Below are 22,936 nucleotides of genomic sequence, written 5' to 3' on the forward strand. Positions count from 1 at the left end.
CGGTAATTGCTGAGATGAAACCACAACTTTCAATGTGAGGCGCAGAGAGACAGACTGAGCTGCCAGCCTGTAAGCACATTCTGGGCAGAATGCCCCACTGTCGCGTGCCGTGGAGTACTCTCTCTTTATAGTTTCTTCCTGCTACTCTCTCCATAGCAGTCTTTTTAGCAACATGATAACAAATATGGTCATGCGAGCGGTGCCACCACACCGGGTGCTGACTTCGGTTGGGAGCGCCGTGTTTGCAAGTGTATAATAAAGCACCTGCTGCAGCTTTCCTTACCTCCAGCAATTTTCAGGCAACAATAAAAATGTCAAGATAACTCTAGTGATTAATGTTCTGCCTGGCTGCCTGGAAAGAGAAAGGAGTTTTTGAGGCGCACTGTTAAAGGGTGGCAATGAGACACTCAGTGGTATTTTTTTTTTTTTTTATGTGTGTGTGCGTGTGTGGTGGGGGGTGCCAACACTGTGCACAAGGCGCCACCAGCGGTAAGGCCGGCCCTGATATGGCCCTGCTAAGGCTGTGACGGAATCGCTGCCCTCGCGGGCAGAGCATCTGCCGGGAGCGCGCAGTCAGCTGCACGCGGCTGCAGGTGGCCGCTCGGCTGCGACTGACAGCTCGGTGGGCCGTGACGCCAGCTGGTGGGCGGGGCCTGCGGGCTGAGCTTATGATGAGGAGGAGGCAGCAGAGCCGGGCCACAGACACCGTTACCAGATGCATCACAACACAAGGCAGGCAGCGCCGGGATCCAATGCGGAGGCAGGAGGAGGTGAGCCAGCCTCCCAAGCACGCACCTTGGAAACAAACCCGGCAGGAGACAGGGACTGCTTCCTCTGAGCCTGGCACGGCGAGCCCCCCCACCCCAGGTAAGTCTTTCTTCGTAAATGATGCTCAGACCCACAGTTCCCTGGAGTGCAGCTGGAACAGGACGTGCGCCCATGGAGACGCCACACAGCATCCTGGGAAGAGCTCATTGCAGCCCGTGACAGGAGGCAGGCAGCAGAACAGCACCACTGGCAGACACAGCAGCACCCCCTACAGCCCCGGGTAAGATCCACCAGGGGGGCGACAGGCAAACTCCGTGCTGGGCGCAGCACGACAAGATAGCGCTTTATTTCCGCACGCATCCTTCCTCCCTTAGGCACGCCGGATCTTGCACAATAGACCTGCAGTAGGGTTCCTCTGCCTGGAACAAATTTGTTTCAGGCTCTGCCCTTTTTCGTTGCCTGGTATTTAATTCGTATTTTTCGCTTGTTTTTAAGATAAATACATTTGCAGAGAGTAGATGTGTTTTAATTTTTAAATCAACGAAAGCGGATAACCTGCATAATGGGGAGGGGCTTAGTGGACGACAGCCTAGATTCCAAATGAGTCGATGTCTTGCTTGAAATTTCATCATTTTCACTAATTTGACACAGAAGCCGTTTCCGCTATGCAGTTGCACACTCCGTAGAAGAACGCACTGTACAACACACTGTGTCTTTTTTAACATTTTCCGACAACTACATATTTCCTTTACTATCCAGATCTTTTCTGGGCATCTTGCGCCAGCCTCCTGTTGTTTGGTAACACAAGCAAACAGAAAGCAGCCAATACGAGATGTTAGCGAGTGTCCTGGAAATCGGGGTACTCTGGGAGCCGGTTCTCAGGGATGTGTACCTGAAACTGCGCTCCTGCAGATACTGCTGGCTGCGGAGATGGTGCATTGTACATCACATTTCCTAGAATCCTTTTTCCTAGAAGCCCCTTCCTTACCTCATCCTCACGCAGCGCTTCATAGCCAGGAGGCGCATTACGAACAGCTGAGCTGGCTCGGGGAACAGCCGAGCGCTTGTTTTATGCGTCCGAGCCTTCAAAGTTGCCTTCATTTAACGGTGCATTTCATGATTCGCCGACAGCACAGCTCGGAAACAGAGTGGGGGGAACCCCGGCCACGGTTTCCCAGTTGGTCTGTCAATCTATCTATGAAACGGCGCCGGAATTAAACTTCTTCAATATTACCAAGCGTGCACTGAAATAAAGTGCTGTTTTAAAATGGTTGCATTGTCCGAGAGAAAAAAACTATCAAAAGATGAAAATGGTTATTTCCATGGCCACTGGTGAGTGAGCGCTTATTGTTTGAATAGTACATTTTATTTTATTTAAAAAGAGGTGCTATGTGATGGCAAATGAATAACTCCTTTTTTTGTACAGATGGAATCAAGCAGTGCTTCCACCTTTTATTTTATGATTATTTCTACTTCCGGTGTGTGCGGTTCTCCTCTCGGTGCTCCCCTGGTTTCTGCTGCTTGTCTCGCTTTAGGTAGTCACGCTCCATTTGGAATTTGTAGAATTTCTCCTCTCACAGTGAAGGCTGCTTGAGTGAAGTTCACTAGTACTACTGAGTAAGGTCTCAAGAGACTTCTGTTGAGGTCCGATCACTTTTGCTGTGCAGAGTTTCTTTGTATTTAGCCATATCAGCCACCTTTGGGTTTATGATTGAGGTCGTTAGTGGTATAAGAGCTAGATGGATTGGTTTTACTGGTATGTGGTAGGCTGGATACATGAAGGCTTATCTGTTTAATGTATATATATATATATATATATATATATATATATATATATATATATATATATATATATTAGTTTTGTTGAATGTGAGCACACATGAAGGATTTTCCAACCAGCATGCATGTCAAAATACATTATAGACAAGCATGGCACATAAGAGGGGATACAGGGGCAGTGGAAAGGGAGACGTGGATTGGTAGGGGTACTAAGTGGGAGAAACATAATATTTTGCAAACTAACCAACATTTGTTAAGACTTTTAAAGCAGAGAGTAAGAGTGTGTGTGAGTTTTTGTCTGTGTTTATGTGAAAATTCCTTTTGAAATCCGACAGACACCTCGCCATACCCGACTGAAAACACTTGTACCCAACGATTTTCCAGAAAATACATTTATTGGTGGGGGGGAGGGAGTGTAACACCCCAAACGCCCACTAAAGCTATGTCCCTGTTATGGTATTGAGGAGAGGGACTGCAGCTTGATCATGTGGACCTGGGAACGGGAGTTATCGATCATTGGTACGTAGAATGGCAATAGGGCAGGTGGGCATGCGATCTATTTCATTAGCTCTTCTGAGATAGGGAAACCAAGAGGGATGTGTTGTTTCCAATATTAAAGCAGTTGGAGTGCACATGGGTAACTTCAGTAAATGAGTAAATATACTACATCTCCCTTGTTTCTGAAGAAAAATTCAGTGTGATTAGAAATGGATAATGTGGTCAGCATAAAAGAGAATTATCATAATCGTGTATGGACACAGATCAGACTTCTATTGATAAAGGTGTATAGTGATAAAGGTAACGGACAGAGGGGTTGTATTGTATACAGTGCCCAGGGGTGCGATGTATGTGTGTGGTGAGTTTTCTACACTCCTGGGGCACTTTTGTATTACAGAAGGGGCCACAGATGCTTGCGAAGCTCTTTCTCTAATACTGGTAGCCCCAGTGCACATATAGCACTGGGGCATCTGTTCCCTTATTTGCGTGGAGGAGTGGCCCCTTGTACATGAGGGAAACATTTTGCCTCAGCGCCCATGCCGTATTATGCACGTGGGTGCAGAGGAAAAGAAGCCTTCACGGAGGCGCAGTGAAAGTGTGCTCCAAAAAGCTTGAGCAATATCAGAGCGCCCACTGTGGGTAGCACCCTCACAGGCTTAAACGGGGCCCACGGACCTCCCAGACTCCCCCTGCAGGTAGGTGTGGTCACTCACCCCACCAGCCTGTAAGGGGATCTCTGTTCCCCTTTGAAGTGCAGGCGGGTGCCATCTGCCCAGCAAAAGATGGAGCCAGTGCTTCAAGTAGTTACTCTGTCTTTCACTAATGTGCTGCCCCCAGGGCACTGCAACGTCACTGCTGCCCCTGGGAAAGCACATTGATTGTAATAGAGCACACAGGGGAGTAGCTTCGGGGGGAGGGTGTTTGGGGTTTTCCAAAATTGAAATCATGTAGGCCAACCACTCCTCCTAAACAATTACGGCGTCTATTCAAAAAGGTATTTTGTACTACATAAATGAATACTCATTTAGTACTCTTATGTGCCTTTGTGAATTGACCCCCAGCAATCTAATTCAGGGAATATATATATACAGGTAGCACAAACAGAAAGACCTGAATCTGCTTTGCACTTCTACTAATAAGAATTGTTTGTTTCGGGACGATTTACAAAGGAATGCAAGAGTACCTAAAGCAGTACTCCTGTAGTACCACTTCCTGTACTAATCAAAGCTTTTAAGATTGGTTGCAGTATGTATTTGATCTTAAATTACATGAAAGATTAAGATGGTCATTTAGGGTTTGGGGTAATGAGAGAACCACTGTAATTTGGTAGTTTGGATACTTTGCTAAACCTAAAGCCCCCCTCAATTCGTTTAGAATAGGGGGAGCTGCCTAGCTTCCAACAGTGAAGCTGCAGCTGGCCATGCCAACCTTTACCTGTTGGCTTATGTACCAAAGGAGCCGCCAGTCAATGGTCAGGAATGCTAGCCTAAGGGGCGGGACATCCATTGTTCCTTTTCCCTACCTGGTCTGCCCTGCAAGGGGTGCGAAATGAAATGCTGCCAACAAACAGTGAGAAAACGTCTTGCACATAATACATATTTTTCAGTTTCTCAGAAACAAAGGTATTGTGGGGTGAACCATATGTTATGGTGGCTCTTCTGCTAATGATTTGTTTTAAATATGCTCCCACCATGTCATCAATGGTAAAATGTTCTAAATCCATTACAGAGAGCTCTCAATTTGATAGACAGGCTGCTTGCACAATTTAAGAATATTGTCAAGAGTGTCTAGTGATATACCATACTTAACTAGTTATTTATTTACATATACATAAGGTGCTAGTCTTTCGGGATGAGTTGAAAGAGTACCTTTCTAAATAAATCAGTGTCAGGAAATGCTAGTGTGAAAGCATGACATAGAGACAGATAAATTGTCCCATTATCATAATAGAATACAATCGCTCCATCATCCTTACCTCCAGGCTGAACAGATGTCAAAGGCCAGCCTGTCATCCATGTATGTTTTCAATTACTCTTCTTCTGGCAAGGCTTTATCATCAACCTACAGATGCTGTCAAAAATAGAATATAATCACCTTTAACTCTTCTTGGTCTCTCTGGTGTACCACGAGTTCCTTTTGGAGCAAGAGGTTATCTTTAATGTTTTCAAACTCATATTTCAATACAGACCTCATGCTACCTTGGCCAAGATTTGGATATACACAGGGCAGTAAGAATTTACTAGATTTAGTAAAGAAGGAGTACCTTCAGAAACTATAACACTATGTTCATTACATACATGATACAAGATGAAGAGAAAGCATTTTTGCTGCGCAACATAATTTTTTGATTTTTAATTTAATATAGAATTCACATGTGTAGTTTATGTCAGCTTTAACACAAGTTCCAGGCCTACCAATTGTGTGTGCAACTGTTCAGACTATTCAGATTTAACACAATTGCAAAGTTCATAGCAGCAATTCAAAAACTTATGATTAGGATCAATTTTGCTGTTAAAGAAGAATTTGACCGTCTGTAATTGATACTGCTAAAAACTTAAATGCAGGAGTTATATATCAGAAGAGAAAGTTCATGTTTTACACAGAATACAGTATATGGGGGTTTCTTTGATTGGTCCCAAGATGTTTACATACATCTGAGGAGGAGTCTGCATGTGGCTATCTGTACTTCTCCAAGTGCACATCGATGTGCGTCTAGTGAGGACATCAGTCTAGTAACCTAAACAGGCAGCCCCTAAGTCTCAACAGTTCCATTATTAGAATGCTAAGACAAGAATACATGCCACTTGTTGCCTGTCATGTATACTAATCTGTGCATTGTGGCTACTGCAACAGGTAACCCTTTCCTCTGGCCAACAAGAAGAGACTTAATAGACCTTCTCAGTTCCCAGACCTTACCATATTCTTGTAAGCTGGAATGAACAGCAGGTCACAAAAATACTAAAACTCACTCTAAAGTAGTGTTTACTCCTCTATGTCCAGAGATGACGGAGTCATCACGCATCTTCATAACATCCAACTGTAATTCCTTAGTTGGAAGAAAAAATCCTTGTTGACTGAAATACAGTTCATTTGTCAAACTAGAGTTGCCCTATATTAGGATCTTCTAAATTCTTCAAACCCATTGCGCTATCTTGACTTTATTTAAAAGATCTAAATTATTCCAGCCGTTAATTAAGATGGGGGTATTGGTTGATCATAAGTAAGAGATTACCCTGGATAACGATGGGATAAGGCTTCGACAACACATTCTTCAAACCAGGAATATATGTGATATTAAAATCATACTGGGCAACGAAAGACGTCAATGTAGGTTGGCATCTACTACAGTATTGAAGATTTTGCCGACACTGTTAGTTCCAGTGATAAGTTCAGATTTCAAATGGTTCTCCAATAGCTTCAAGGGATTTCTCCTTTTGGCACAAGCCATCTTTATGGCTAAGATTTCTGTAGCAAGAACTGAATAGTTCCCATGCGATTTGACAAATCCTGAAATAAAAGAAAGACATGGTGTTCTTGTTCGTCATCTTCTTTAACAGAACCTCTGTATGAGGGCTGCCCCAAAGGATCTTTCAGAGGCCTTGTTTTCACAATAAATGTCTTTGAGATTACAGGATGACATATTATTGGTGCTTGAGTAAAAATCTTTTTAAGCATATTAAAAGCCTTTCCAGCTTTATCCTCTCAGAAAAAAACCTTTCTTTTTTTTCTCCTTTTTCAAAAAGTTATTGTTGTCACTGGTTATGTCAACAAAAGTCCTGATAAATTGGTGAAAAAATCAGTGAATCTAAGAAACTTTGACTCTCCTTAACATTAGAATTTGCCAGAAGCATTAAATATAACTCCAAAATACTCAACATCTTCACAAACCCTAACTTCTCAGATTTGCTATACACTCGAGGATGCCAAACTCAACATATTCTTGATGTTCCTCAAGAAGCTTTAAGTACACTAGAACTTCATCCAAGTAGAGCAATAAAAACGGATGGAAGAATATTGAAATCATAACGGACTGAATAATGGTATGAGCAATGTTCAACCCCAATGGCAATACACTTAAAAGGCACACTTGGGTGTGAAAAGTTTTTTTCCGGTTGTCACGTCCTTTATTCTCAGGAGATGATACATGCTGCTTAAAACAAGTAAAGACTCATGCTCCATGGACTGATTCCAAAATGCCCTTTATAAGAGGAAAAGGATATCCATCCTTGATCGTACTCTAATTGAGACCTTTAAAATCAACACAAGAAAAGAGATCTTGATGTTTCTTGGGCACAAGGTACCACAGCAGACATTGAGGATCCTCCAATAAACCATTCTGCATATTTTCCTGTAAATGATCCTTTAGTATTTCTTCTCTCTTATTTAGGGAATAAGTATGTCTTATAGGAACAAAAGCACCAGTCTTGGTTGGTATAGCGTTCTGTTTTCCTGCAAACTAAGAGGAAAATGATGCCAAGGAATGCAGAACTCCTAGTTTGAGTAATGAATTTATTAAGGCAATTCCCAGATATCAAAACACAGCACACGAAAATATTAACACAAGCATTTAACTTGAATGCAGTAAAACACGTGTAAATGCTAAAATACTCACAGCAATTAAATAATGTCAGGCATAAAAAGTACAATGCATCAACTATGAATATGTATGCAGTGAATATACATATATGTGTATGTACACAGCGAAGCTAGATAATTAAGAATAAAAATGCATCTCCATGGGGATCAAATGCAACAACATCATCCTGGTGCCAACTTCAAGCTGTGGAACCCTGGACAGCTGAAACAGGAGAAACCTTCCCCAATGGGACTTTGTTCTCAGCAGTGCATCAGCCCCCAAAATGAGTTCCTTCTGCCTCAGTGGCAAGCTTCACCACCTTAAATACCTTAAAGAAACCCAAGAAGAAGGTTCTGGCAACCTCTCCCTCCTTCACATAAGTTATGAAATTCAAGTGGTGGCTGTACTCGGTCTGCGTCGAAAACATGCAAAGGAACAGGACATGCCCCAAGGGCATTCCAGAGGCAGAGGAGCAGTACTTTTCCATAGTGAAAACATTGAAACTATTCCCAGGCTGAGACTCTCTTATCATGTCTACCGCCCACATCCCCCATGTTATGTTCTTGCATGGTGCAACCCTGTGCTGGTGAGAAGAAGCGAAAACACGTTCCGTGTAGAAAACAAGCTTTGTGGAAAAATACCTGCGTCACCGATGTGACGGCATTTGAAGCTAAGCTAAACACAAAATGAAGCCAGTGGTCAAAGATGGAGTTGGTGGTTAAATACAGATAGCATTACATATGGTGCAACCATATTCCTTGTGAGGAGGAAGTGAAAAGATCTTAGGCTTAGCAAAATCTGTAAAAAAAGCATAACACTGCAGTGATACTAAAAAAAGGTTAATCACCATGAAATTGGACATGGAGTCCTTTACCTCATCACTCACTGACTAATAAGTTTCTGAGACATAACAATGATCATATAAACTATGATGAAAAAAATATTATTTGAGTAGATAAGCTGGCACATAGGTTATGCCTGTCCAACCAAAGAATTCTTAACATTACAGTGTAATTGGGAGAGACAATAATGTCAAAATATACCACTTGTGTATGGACCCCTAAATGAGACTTGCAATGGAGAAGAAGTTACTAGTTAGTTATTAATAGTTCAAATCACTTCAGACGTCTTTTTAAGCCTCTAGGAATGTTATTGTTAATAGTCAAGCCCCGACCAGTGAACATTCCACATTTGCCACTATCCAATGCAGAGGTATTAACAACCTTGCCTTCTTTTGTTCTCATAACACTTGGAAGAAGGAACAAATGATTAGCAGCAGCATATAGAGAAGATCTAACAGCATATGTTACCAAATAAGCATTTGAATTATTTGTTACTGAAGGAGTTTCCTGATCCAGTGCTGACCAAGTAAGCCAACTAATCATGCAATCCACTTTCCCTTGGCCCCGACTTAACTGTTATTAAACAGTATAGTGTGAAAGGCAAAAAGCATATTTCCAAAATCCCAAAATGATTTAGCTTCACTGGATCTCCAGAAAACCATATGGCACTTAAAGTGACTGCTGAGATGTATGAAGACTATAATATTAAGATCTGTGTTACACAAAATTCTCTAAGTCCAATTGATGTAACTCTTCTGCTGCTTTTGGGAAAGATCCATAGCATTACAAATCCTAAGGAGTCATTGGTGTCACAATTTGCAAAGACTGGGCACTGGGAAGGTCTGTTGAGTCCCCTTCTTGATTGCCTGGGAAAAAGCTGTCTCATCCTAGATGCCACAGTGCCACCCTGCATTGACTAGTACATGTGAAAGTTGTGTAGTGTGTGGTAAGAGTTAGGAGGAAAAGTCTCAAAGGTTAAAAATCCCCATTGGCAATCTTGTAGCTCTTGACCATAGATGAACATTAATACTGAAGTGATTATCCAAGCAACACAGCACCAGGGAAGCAAGAATGCACAGAGGTAGCATCCAGTGGAGATTCCTTCTGTAGAAGCAAAAATCAGGGACACAAATATTAACAAGAGGGCAAAGAAGGTGATGAAAACTAAGGGAACAAATGTGCCGCGATGCATCCATCGCTTGGAAGTGCCTCCTTACATAGGCCTTATACAAGAATTGACACCCCAGCAAAGCACTTTACTTCGTCTTGGATTGGGCACCTCGGATATCATCCTGTTGGCAAACTACCATCTTAGAGATGGCAATTTATAACACGTCCACAACACTTTCCTTAAACTCATGCAGTTCATTTGGCAAATGAAGATGAAGCTCATGTTTTACATTCATTGTCCACCGCTAAATTCCGCAGTCCTGTGCTGCCATTAATACCCATTGCTCCGGGCAGCTCGTGCAACATCTCTCCAGGTGAGCGCAAGTGCAGATAGCCAGACCGGTCCAGGTAACAAGGATGCTGAATCATGCACAGAGTGAAGCGTCCAAGAGGATGCTGTCTGACAGCAGGAGGAATGCTGCTCCTGAACGTGTGCAACCTATAGTAAGCTCTCACCACTGCTTTCCGCACAGATGTAACAAGAACTAGGATTTGGGCCTAATTTATCAACTTTTCAACGTGTTGGCTCAGGTTTAGGTTACAGATATTTTGGAACTACAGATTCCTAGTCAACTGGTGACTTGAAACGTGGAATGCCAATAATTCAATGAGTCGTGGATAAGCATCACTGCCTCCAAATTATGAGATAGAAGTGAGAGAATACATATGTTGTTTCACTGAGATAAAGTTACACATTCTTATCTATGTTTTTGGGTTTATGGGTAGAGTTGGGCAGTAGAAGCATTGATAGTGTATTTTGGATTTGTTTTTGCTGCTGAAAGGTGTTTTTTTAACATGCCACTCGTACGATACTGCTCTATATAACTTTATAGTAAAAAAAAGACTTCCCTGTATTCCACTGTAATCTAGTTTAATAACATGATCTCAAAGTAAGTCTAAAGGATTCTAATGATAACGTGGTCTGCATGTTCCAGGCTGTCTAATTATGTGACACAAATTACAATTGTAGTATTGCCTGAATACATCTAATGTTGCAGGAGTTAATTGTTGCATGCTCTACCTTCTTTTGCAGTGCCTCAAAGCAAGCATAGCCCATTTCTGTAGTTTATGATCCAGGATTACATAAGTGTTAGGTATTCTATTTACTGTCAGGTGTTTTACAAATATCACTATATTGATGGTGATAAAGAATTGCACTGGGGAGTACCTTTTGGCTGGCTGTGGTCCTATAGAAACTGAAAACAGTTTTTGTAATGGCCTGTACTATCAATAGACAGACAGGATCCCACAGATGTGTGAATTTGACAAAGTTTTGTCCAGTCTTCATTACAATAACAGGCCTTCTTGGGGACAGTTGATAAACCTTTCCATAAAAAATGTACTGAAACAGTCAAACCAAGGCTGCTATTCGTGTGCAATTTATTAAGTTCTGCTTCATAGACCTACTTGACTTGCACTTGTTTTTAACATGAACTGTAATAACACTCCGTAGCTATCAGCAGGGTATGAAAGCTGCCTGTGCTCTATTTTGCTCCCCAGTTATTGTCAGGTTCCATTGCATGTTATTTACCTGAGCAATTGATGGGCTGGATCACTATACAATGTGCAGGAACACTTCAGATTCCATAATACCCCAAAGACACTACTCCGACAGGCACCTTTACGCGTTCTATGGTCTCAAGACAACACTGTGATACAAGACCTAACCTTGAGAAGTAAAATCAAGTTGAAAGAAAATAATAAAACGGGACAGTCTTAGGTAAATATAGCGCTAGACATAGCTACAGCTACCGTCATGATTTTTACCATACAACACAACACCACACACCACACCACACACCATACCACACCACACCACACCACAAACCACACCACACCATACTATACCATACCACATCACACACCACACCACACCATACTATACTATGACACACCACACCACACAACACCACACCACACCATACCATACAATACTGTACCACACCACACACCACACCATACCACACCACACCACACCTTACTTTCCTATAGATAGGAAATATCAGTAGCACTGTTGGTGGCAGTACAACATTATTCTGAGTAATTCTAATCAAAAAATGAAGTATCTCAACGAATGAACAGTACTTGCCAATGCAAACTGAAGAGAACACGTTTTGTGAATGTTGTGAAAAACAGACTCCTTTTGGCAGCTCTCGTGTAGATGTGAATAAAAGACTAAGAATAAAATAGATTAAACTATTTAATTAAAGGCAATTATTCAGCGCTGCAAAGTCCTTTATTATTAATCCGAAATTCCTCAAGTGAGGTTTTAGCGGAGCAGCATAGAGTACTTCTATAGCAGCACTTTCTGCCAGAGTATTGCATTTATTGTTACCTGTAATCACTGCTGAAATAATTCCAGCCTCCTCCTGTGTGTCCAGGGGCTCTGAATGCGATGACGTAAAACCCTTCTGTTTCCCTGTGGATTATTATTATTATAGTTTATATGTACGTACAATTCTGTATTCTCTCAGTCATTAAAAGGATCCAAAAATATTTAAGTATCCTTGCAAAAGTCTCCAAATAAAACCCCAAATACATTTAGATTTAGCAAGATATAAATAGTTTGTTCCTGCAGGAATCTCTAGGAGACAATCTCTATTTCTAAGGCTGTCCTATCCTCGAGTAGCACGTGCATGCTGGCTAAGATGTTGTTTTTTGGGTGGGTTTGATGATAATGGGACCATCAACACAGAGCTAAACAAGCAGCATATGCCACTCTTAGTTTGGACTTTAATACTTATGGGATGCCCCTGCCCCTTGAATCTGGGTTGGTGAAATTACAGCAGGAACAGAATTAAGACCTCTCATAACTTTACATAGTTTTGACTATGTGCCCTTTCCCAGCTCCTGGAGGCTTTTGAGGGACTAAGGAGGACAAAGGGCTCATTCCACTGATGATGGTTTGGGTGGTAAAGCTGTTAGGTCAGGCACTACATCCTTCCTACCCTCCTTTAGGAGAAGAGGGTTTGTCTTACCAGTTGGGTGATTCGCGTTCCCAGAATCCCTGCTGTTCATGCTCAGAGCATCAGCATGATGTATTGCCTGTGGAATGTCCAGTGCGTGGGTGACCAGAGGCATGTATTAGAGGAACTGCCCTACCTGTAAATATGGTATCTAACACCAGAGCATCTTGGTGGAACCCACTATTCCATTTGGCTATTTAAAAAAGAAGCTTATTTCAAATCTGCCCCTAGCAAAAATGTAAATGAATTTAAAATCTGCATCAGCACTCTCTAATGTCTGGTGGGCGAGCATGGTCAAACTAGTCAGTTTTACATCTTGGTGATCAGCTTTGAAAGCCTTCCACTGAGGTCGTGACAGGATAAGGTACCCTCTCCTCTGTATGCAGGAGGTTAAAAGTCATTATATCTTGGTGCCATTATGCAATTAGCATTGAGGCTCCCATTTGTCATTAAATAAATATCCCCATATACGGACTTTGTGAGTGGAAGCTTCCCAGTGCCTAATTTGTAAAAGTAAGTGCTGGGGCCTTAGGTATTTCTCTCAGGTTGCACCACCCACTGCCGCTGGCAGTCGTGCCAAATGTCAGTGCCAGTTATATCCACTAACCCTCACATGCCAAGAAATGTGAAAGTTTGGACTAGCCGAGGTCACCCAAAGTGGTGAAAATGGCCTGAATACGCTGATATTACTTTTTAATGTATTACATTAAGAAGTACTCTGATGATGTGCTCATTTGAAAAATGATCAGACAAAATAGGAATGGTCAAAGTGCCAGTATTAAGAAATAGATGCTGGTGCCTCGCACTGGAACACACCAGCACAAATTAAGCACTGAGCAACACCTGGCATGGGACTGCTTCCACAGCTTCTATTTTTATCCACTATTCTACCCCTGAATGAGTGCCTCCTCTCAAGAAATCTTACCAGAATTAGGACATTCAGAACCTAATGCCAGTGAGGCCATTTTATCCACCGTATCTTCACCCGCGTCACTTGTTTTAATTTAAGTTAGGAGGGAGTCTCAGCACCTAGATGGGAGTGTGATAATCACCAAGACAACAAAACAGCGGCTTAATATGTCTTGGCGAGCCAAACTTCCATTTCTCACAGACCCTGGGGGAGGCGTCTAGATCTCAGCTATATCTACAAAAGGAACAGTCACCAGTGGAGATGCGGGTATTTACAAACCCCTTATTCCACCGAACTGAACTTCCTCTGACATACATTTTTCTGAGGACAATGGAGGTATTTCCTCCTGTGAAAAACAGAGTTGCATATCACACTCGATGAGAAAACCTTGCTTCTCAAGTGGGGACTCAGTGGGTTAAGAATTTCTCCCAGCCCTACCAGTACTAGGGTACCAGGCATGCTCCCGGATCCCTCTCATTTCCCATTCACTACTCATTCCCCTATCTTCTCTGCCGTAGGGCACCTGTTGCATGGAACTCCATCAAAGAAGTCGAATCTACCAGGGTTTGGGCACTCAGGAAGAGGCCTATGACTTTAATGTCCTACTTTCACCGGAGGTGATTCGCTACATCAAGGGGGTGGCCAGCCTGGATCATATTAGACTTCGGGGGCCAGGGACCCCTCCAAAGCTAACAGAGAGAGGTCCAGGGTAATGACAAGCCTTAACCTGGACATAACTCTTCTAGGAAGGCCGTTTTCACAGACTTTTTGCACAACTGAATGTCTTATCACACACCTGGCTACTAAACCTCACACCATCCTCCCAGCTGTCTCTCACAGAACTCCTTCTAAACCAGTCTGAACATCCCATGTGATCCCTCAGGAGCTGCCCTGGGATACTGGCTCACGTGACCACACACACTGCAGACACCATCTCTCCTATGCAGCAGACAAAATAGGTGGGCCTAGACCTATGCAACCCTTATTTTAAAAGAGACGACTTGACACCCAACAGGTGGTTGGCCCCACTATCCTTCTGTGTAAAAACAAAGAGTTGGTAGTCTTTTCCCCTGTTGTGCTAGAGATGACTGGTGTTGTGGTGTTATGCACTGGGGGTGGGGGGAATTAGAGGAAGATTTTGGATTCTAGGTTGTTGAACAGGGGCTCAACTGGAGTATTGTAGATCAGACCCATAATGTTTTAGAGGGCCTTGCAGATGCAATTTGCGGCCAGGCTACTTCGTCATAAAGAGAATTGTGCTTTGGCACACATGTTTTGTGTTTTTAATTTACCCCTCTAAGGTGGGTACAGTAAATTATACATAAAACAAAATGGCTGTCGCACCATTATGCAAGTCCGTCAATGTTGTGATACATGAGGGGCGCATGTTGGCACATTTGTGCTCATTCTTAATGACCTTTACCTTTTGCCTGTGCTGTTCAGCATTGGCTATAAGGCAATTATCATTTTTTGTGCTCGCTGAAAAGCCTTGGCAAACATCATTGCCAAAGTCAATAGGTAGAAAAGGCGAGATCTATTGGCATTGCCAATCCTTGTTGTCAATCCATTTTCGCATTCTATTCCGTATGCCGTTTACTGAACAACATTTTTGTGAGCAGCTGAGATAGCCTAACTATAGGTGTATCAGACACCACTATGATCACCTCCCCACTTACAACCTTCAAATGTTCACTATCACTAGTGTGACCACAGACGCGGACCTTTATTTTCATGCTTTAGGTGGGGAACCTTATTGAGAATGTAGGACGGGAGACTCATTTATGGTCTCCCCTTTTTCATGGCACACCATTTATAGTACTATAAAGCACTATTTTATTTATTTATTAACGAGATGTATAAAGAGTGCTACAAGTCTACTTTCACATACTTCAGAATGCTTCAGAGGTGGCTGGAACAAGACAACAGTCGGTCAGGGCAGTGGGGTTAGAGCTAAAGTGGAATGATTTCTTCAGGTGGGTCCTACACCTGGGAGATTGTGCTGCATCGATATGTGATTTGAAGAGATGAGTCAAGGTATTTTTACACGTACAGAATTTGATCAAGCAAGGAGAATACATTTCAACAAACCTAAGGATGGCAACGTTTGAAGCTTTGAGGCTCTTTTATGCCGTTTAAAAAGTTGACAATTATGTTTACATGCTTTTCTGCAATTTTAAAACAAACATTTCCAAAACCCATAGGCCTCGTCTATGACAGCTATTGGCTTTGTCAATGTTAATGACAAATGTCTAAAAGTAAAGCTGCAACCATGCTGCCCACATCATTGTGTTTTCTTTTTAGGGTCGAGCCTGTGTATCGCTTGCGAGACGCTGTAGTAGTTAGAAAAGGGCTCGGAGCCCCGTCCATGCTACGTCAGTCTCTTTCATTGGTTTGTGGGCTAGCCTTTTAAATTCTGCTTGCTTTTATTAGTGGAAGGCATGCATACGCCACGTCTTTTCTGGTGGTTAGCCCTCCTCGAGCGCAGTGATCAAGTACTGAAAACATACGAGGCTCTCTGTTTTCCGTCCGGTTTGTGGACTACTTTTTCTCTTTTTTCGCAGTGCGATCTCACTTGTTTAGCAGCACGATTGCGCTAGTTTTTTTCCATTTAATGAGGCAAGAAAAGTCCGATTGGGAGTTTACAACTGCTAATCGCTCTAACTCGGAGAAATGCGAGACCCGTTGCATTGCAAATGCTTGTTTTTAATTGCAGCCCTGAGGCAACACAGAGGAGGGAGGGAAAGGAGGAGACAAGGATGTGAGTGGCGAAAGAAATTTAAAAAAACTTTCATCATCCTGCTTTTTTCCCCAAGGCAATATGGAGGGAGGAAGCCAACACAGAAGGAGTGCAGGTGGGAAGACAAGATGAGGGAGGGAAGAAGTATGAATGGATAGAGGCATGGATGGAGGTGTACACGGAAAACAGAGGGTGGTCTAAAGTGTTGGGAGGCAAGCAGAGGGACAACGCAGGATTAGCAGGTGGGAGGGTTTGGGGAGGAATACAGCAGGCTGCCACTAGAGGGCGCCAGGGCACCACCATGTTGTTTTTCAAGTTATGTGGCTGGTAAGTGTAATGAGCACAGGGACACCCAAGGAAGACAGCTGAAAAACACGCACTCTCGTAAAGTGCTTAAACAAAAGTTAAAAGTAGCCCCTGAAAAGTGGAAGGACACAAGTAATAAATCCACAGTCAGGGACATACATACACATGAACAGAAAGGGAGCCTATTGAAGCTGACCAATAAGAACCAAGCAAATGAGAGTGACAATAAAGCCAACATGTGGTAGGTAGTGGGTGGCCTCTAAGCCTCCTGTAAAGTAACAAAAGTTCTTGCAAGAGAGGGCACATGCGCTCTTAGGTGAGATCTAAAAATACATCATATTTTCTTAACAGGGAATGAATTCTGGAACTTCTTTTCGATTGTGACAGATTGTATGGACAGTGTATTTTAACTATATTTTTATTTTCTCCTTTTAATTGAATTTACAATTTTGTGTAAATGACATTAGGGGTGCTGGGGTTTTGTTAAACCAATGTATGCAATCAATTTTAATTTAAACTTTGATAAACTACATAAACAGAATCGTCTCATATCGCTTCAGGCTATACATAAGGAACATTAAGCAGCAGGGGCGCACGAGCTCGGAAGTCTGGTACTGGGGACACAGAGGAGGCAGCCCAAACCCCACACACCAGAGAAATATCGTTTGGCTCATCAGTGCTTTTCGCAACTCGTTTCCACAGGATGGATTTCGCAGGTGCTGATGCTTGAGGTCTGCACGCTATGCTGGCTTCCTCCCAACACCATTCAGGGGTGTGGAATTTATTAAAATATCTACTTGTCCAGGGGACAGGTTGCTTCTCAAATCTACTTGTCCTGTAAAAAGATCTACTTGTCCCTTTGGTGCCATGTAGTGTGGCGACAAATTATGGCAGCAATCTCATTATGTAAGAGCTCTGATAATAGCCTCTCTGATTATGCCAGGGCTACTACCTTAGTAGGGCTTGAATACTTGCAGTTTCAATCCCTACTGTAGCAATTTCCTTATTTTTCCACCTTTCTGCAGATCTGCATACTGGGGCTGGAGGAAGCAGTAAGCAATAGTTCCAGGGCTGAAATGCCTTTGAGCCTGCAAACCTACTAACCTGCATGTTTTAAAGATTTTCACCAGCTTCTCTCTAATATTTTCCCATAATAATAAAGGTTGGACATTTACTCCTGACAATGGCAGAATTAGAACTTCTTCCAGGGTTGGGAAGAAAGTGGCTGGAGGGAAAATGAACTTGCAAATGCTCAATAGATTTTCACATGAGCAAATCTACACATCGTATTTACCCATGCTAAAATACAGTTCACAAATATTTTATAGGGTCACTTTTGTGACTTTCTTTAAGACTTTGGGGCCACATATCAGTAGGTTCAGATTTGCGACCCACAAATTACGAGTCAGAGAGACTCGCAATTTGCGAGTCGCAAATCCAAATGTAGGATGGCACCATCTGTGATTCGCAAGGGCTTCGCAAATGCCCACCTCATGAATAATCATGAGTTGGGTCGCAATTTGCGACCCCCTTGCGAATGGTGGCCCTCACAGGGATGGTGGCCTGCTGGAGACAGCAGACCACCATGTCTGTGACTGCTTTTTAATAAAGCTGTTTTTTTGTTTTTTTTGTAATGCAGTCCGTTTTCCTTAAAGGAAAACGAGATGCATTACAAAAACGAAAAATGAAATGTTTTCGTTTCATTTTTTCAGAGCAGGCAGTGTTCCGCAGGACCACTGCCTGCTCTGAAAAAATGTTTACATTGACATTCACAATGGGGAAGGGGTCCCATGGGGACCCCTTCCCTTTAGCGAAAGTGTTAGCACCCATTTGAAATGGGTGAAAACTGCGATTGGTTTGCGCCCGCGTTCGCGGTCACAAAACAATCCTACATTGCACTGCGAGTCGCAATTAGGAAGGGAATACCCCTTCCTAATTGCGAGTCGCAAACCCGTTTTGCGATTCGGTAACCAGGTTACCGAATGGCAAAACTGGGTTTGTGCATCGCAATGTGCTTTTTGCACGCCGCAAACAGCGAAAGTCGCTGTTTGCGACATGCAAAAAGCTACCTACATGTGGGTCTTGGTCCCTAATTAGGTCTGGTGTTAACAAAACATTTTGTTTTTATTAAACTTCTATTTCTCTCTCTTTCGGCTGGCTTTACTGTGAGCGATCGCATTCTGATCTTCCACAAGGAGCATATTGGCACACAAGGTAGTTTTGTTCAGTGTCAGGAACTACAGTGGCAATCATTGACGTAACGAAACTGGAGGGTGCCCCTTTGCAAAGAACATGGAGGAGCCCCCTCTCCAGACTCACTCAGGCCAGGTGCTGTGCTGAAGGGGCCCCCAGGAGGGCGGCTGCGGGGCCTTTGTTATGCCACTGGTGGCAACGTGTGCTTTTAGAGTTCAAAAACTTTTTTTTTTTTTTTTTGCCAGTGTTTGTTACAGTGTTGAGGGCCTGATAGCTCCCACAACAATAAAGTGTTACAAAAGCCATGTCAAAACAATACACGCATTGATGAAACTAAACGACTTATAAAAATATGTCAGATCAGATGGCTTTGTCAGTGTTTGTTTATTTTCATGCTTGCCATAATCGTGTTGAAAATGGTTACACTGATTTTCCATTAGAAATATTTTTGGGAAATACTAGCATGCACCAACACATTTTACTAAATGACACTTCATTTGCATCTAATCAGAGAGCATTCTGGGAGCATTATACTTAGCCTCATAGCCTAAACTTTTCAAACGTGTATACACGTTTTTTTTGTTTTTGTACTGGAACCAACATCAGTAGTGAAGTGTGACCTTAAAACATTTATTTACAGCACTCACCCTAATAATGAAGGATTTCAAATAATGAACCATAAATACAAGTTCGAACAGCATTATCTTTTGGAAACACATTACCTCAACTGCAGAGAGTTCCACTCTCTGTAAACAGGCAGCCAAAGGGTTTGTGCTACAGAGGGTTGGGCCTACTTGTCCCAAGGACAAAGTAAAAATAAAAACTTGTTGCCCTTGACCCCAAACAAGATGTCCAGGGCGTCGGGCGATAGGAATTCCACATCCCTGCCATTACCTGTGCGTGTACGTCACCTGCATTTAGAGAGCGCCGAGAGAGACCCCGACTCGCGCTAACCATGGAATGTATTTTCAGAGCAGTTAATCTCATCTGGGCTGGTGATGTAATGAAGGCCTCTGTGATTTTTGCATGGTAATCTCCGATTAACTCTGTCACACCGAGACACGGGGACACCACGTGGACACACGTCCGCTCTCTCTCTTTGTCTGCCGGTTGCGATGGCAGGGCTGGTAAGCCAGGGAAGGGAACAGACTCGATAAACTTATCCATCCATCAATCAATCGTCTGCCACTGAGTATGACATCTTCTTAGTGTTTGATAATGCACGGGGTCTGTCTGTTTTAACCAATCCAAAGCAGACCAGACACAGCAGTAAGTTTGGTTGACCTTGCAGCCATGTTCTTAGCATTAAAGAACGTGTGGCATGATTGTAACAGCCACAAGCATTTAAATGTGGAGTCCACATGGAGATTTTCTTGCCATTGCACCGCCCTGTTGCATTAGCTGCCAGTCCCTGTTGTGTTAGAGAACGCCCCCTGTGCATACTCATTAGTGGCGAGGGGATTCCCCCTCAATTTTGGATCTAACATTTCACCCTACAATTTTGATCAATATTGATAATCTGTCGCCGTCCACTCCGTGAACAAGGGATGGTGCCCCCTTCCGTAAGCCTCAACAGGGCTACAAAATGTACTGCAAGTCAGCACATCATTCCTAATGGCTCCACATTGCACCAAGCCTATTGGTAGGAGGGACCAAGATATAACCTGTCTCCTTGGCATTGTTATTTATGATGGACTCCCTAGGCTTCAGTAAAAACCCAACACATGATAGGGTTAAGTAACATCTTTCTTAAGGATACAGGTCAGTGCCCACCTATCAGGTGGGGAAGGGCCACCACCAGCTGTCATGGTCCGAACACTCGTCACAGAGGCCACCACCAGCTGTCATGGTCCGAACACTCATCACAGAGGCCACCACCAGCTGTCATGGACCGAACACTCGTCACAGAGGCCACCACCAGCTGTCATGGTCCGAACACTCATCACAGAGAACCATTCGTAGGGCCTGAGGCCTGCCACACAGGTCAACTGGAGTGTGGCCAAGAGAGCAGGACTCAGAGAAATGAAAATTAGCATTATCTACCATCTACCCATTTTAGGCCCTGTGTGGAAAGACTACAGTATGTCTCTGCAAATATAGTGACAATGCCCTCCTGTGGCAGTGGCACTCCGGGCCCTTCTTTGTAGGGAAGCTTGAGAACTCCCAAAGGAAATCTACTAGTGATCTCTGGAGCCTCCTGTGCCCCTTTCCAAAGGGCACCATAAAAATGTGACTCACTAACTGTGCATATCACTCAAAAGCCTATGCTTGTACACCAGCTTCTGTGATGAGGCAAAGTCATGGGCAGAAGTGTTCCATTATAATCACGTGGCTATGTACACATGCAGATGAGAAAGCAACTGCTTAGGATTGCACAGCTGAATGCTTATTACAGAAGGAACACGGCAAAAGCTCCTTTTGGAATACCAATCTAAGAGTGTAAATCCAGACGTGAGCTCCGGATTACTTTTGCCACAATGTACTCAAGAAATAAAATAATAATATGTTCACAATAAATACATAATGCACTAAATACAGATAGTGATATATTGACTAGTACTTCTGATGAATAGTATTATTATATATATAATTGGCCTCACTGAACTGATGACTTATAAAATCCAGCAACTCAACAAGATGGTGGATGGAGCGCTGAAACTTTTCAGACACTTACCCCCAATTACAGATCTGGGTTAAATCCATTGTTCTTTTGCTCACCATGCCACTACAGTTTGGACCCAGCCATATGCAGTTCAATCTTGACCCTGCTCTCCATGAGAACAGCCCAGCCCGAACTGCCAGGCCAAGCCTCTCTTGACCAGAAACAAGCATCCTGGGACCGGTTTCGGGGTATCACCCCTCATCAGCCAGGCTAGCTTGAATCCAGTGGCACAGTGAGCGAGAGACCCACGTCTGAGCATACCCTGGCCACTTAGGGTAAACATAGCAACACACAAGAAGATGGCTGGAGTGCTAAAACTTTTCAGACCTTCACCCCCAGTCACACATCTGGGTTAAATCCATTGTTCTTTTGCTAACCATGCCACCCCAGTTTGGACCCAGCCATATAGAAACCAGTCTTGACACTGCTCCCCATGGGAAAAGTCCAGCCCAAACCGCCTGGCCAGGCCCTCCCTGGACTGGAAACGAGCATTCTGGGACCAGTTTCGGGGTATCACCCCTCATCAGCCAGGCTAGCTTGAATCCAGTGGTACAGTGAGCATGGGACCCATGTCTGGGCATATCCTGACCACTTAGGGCAAACATAACAAAACAACAGGATGATGAAAGGAGTGCTGAAACTTTTCAGACACTCACCCCCAGTCACAGATATGTGACTCTCTAACTGTGTGTATCACTCATAAGCCTCTATATTTCTACACAAGCTTCTGTGACTTAAGGCAAACTCATGGGCAGAAATATTCCATTATAATCATGTGGCTATATACACATGCAGATGAGAAAGCAACTGCTTAGGATTGCACAGCCGAATGCTTATTACAGAAGGAACACTGCAAAAGCTCCTTTTGGAATACCAGTGGCCTCTTAGAGTGTAAATTTATATTTGAGCTCCTGATTACGTTTGCCACAATGTACTCAACTAAATACTTAATACGTTCATAATAAATACATAATGTAATAAATAGATAGTGATTATTGACTAGTACTTCTGGTGAATATTATTATTATTAATATGATTGGGCCCATTGATCTGCCGACATATAAAACCAGTCAGATTTTCACAGTGACTAACAAATATGCAAATAGCCTCCAAATAAATTCATTCATTCACCACTAGGAAGCCAAGAGCTACTGAAGACTAGAAGATGATGCTGATTTGGCACTCTGCTGTTCAAGAATTCCTGATAATGAAACCTGTATGCCCTAGAGTTCAAGAGACAAATGGACTGGACCCTTCACTGTTCCGAAAAAGATCAGTGAAATCAGTTTCTTAGTTGACCCGGATATTGGCTGTGAACCCTGCAGGTTCACAGCAGCCTGAGAAGCCTATAGACATGTGAGTATATGTGCAGTATGATAAAATTATTGCCACTGGATATTAGTCCATGGGTGTATAGTGCTTTCTAGATTGTGTTGTTGGGGTATTTCGAAGTATATATCAAATCCCATGGTGGCGATGTTTTTGCTAGAGTGTACACATGGTAGATGGGTTTGGATATTTTGGGAAGG

At 43.0% G+C, this 22,936-nt stretch overlaps 1 protein-coding gene across 3 annotated transcripts in view; it reads left to right on the forward strand.

The window, feature by feature from the left end:
- Positions 1-691: 691 nt before the first annotated feature.
- Positions 692-22,936, forward strand: part of MAPK4 (mitogen-activated protein kinase 4) — a 405,231-nt gene continuing 382,986 nt past the window's right edge. For 2 of the 3 annotated variants that reach the window (XM_069219249.1, XM_069219259.1), the window contains exon 1: positions 692-867. The gene's annotated coding sequence lies outside the window, so the exon portion shown is untranslated. Of the gene's footprint in view, positions 868-22,544; positions 22,764-22,936 lie in introns of all 3 variants that reach the window. The other variant, XM_069219254.1, reaches the window with a different exon arrangement.

Source organism: Pleurodeles waltl, chromosome 1_1 (genome assembly GCF_031143425.1).
Source record: "Pleurodeles waltl isolate 20211129_DDA chromosome 1_1, aPleWal1.hap1.20221129, whole genome shotgun sequence".
Taxonomy (NCBI): domain Eukaryota; kingdom Metazoa; phylum Chordata; class Amphibia; order Caudata; family Salamandridae; genus Pleurodeles; species Pleurodeles waltl.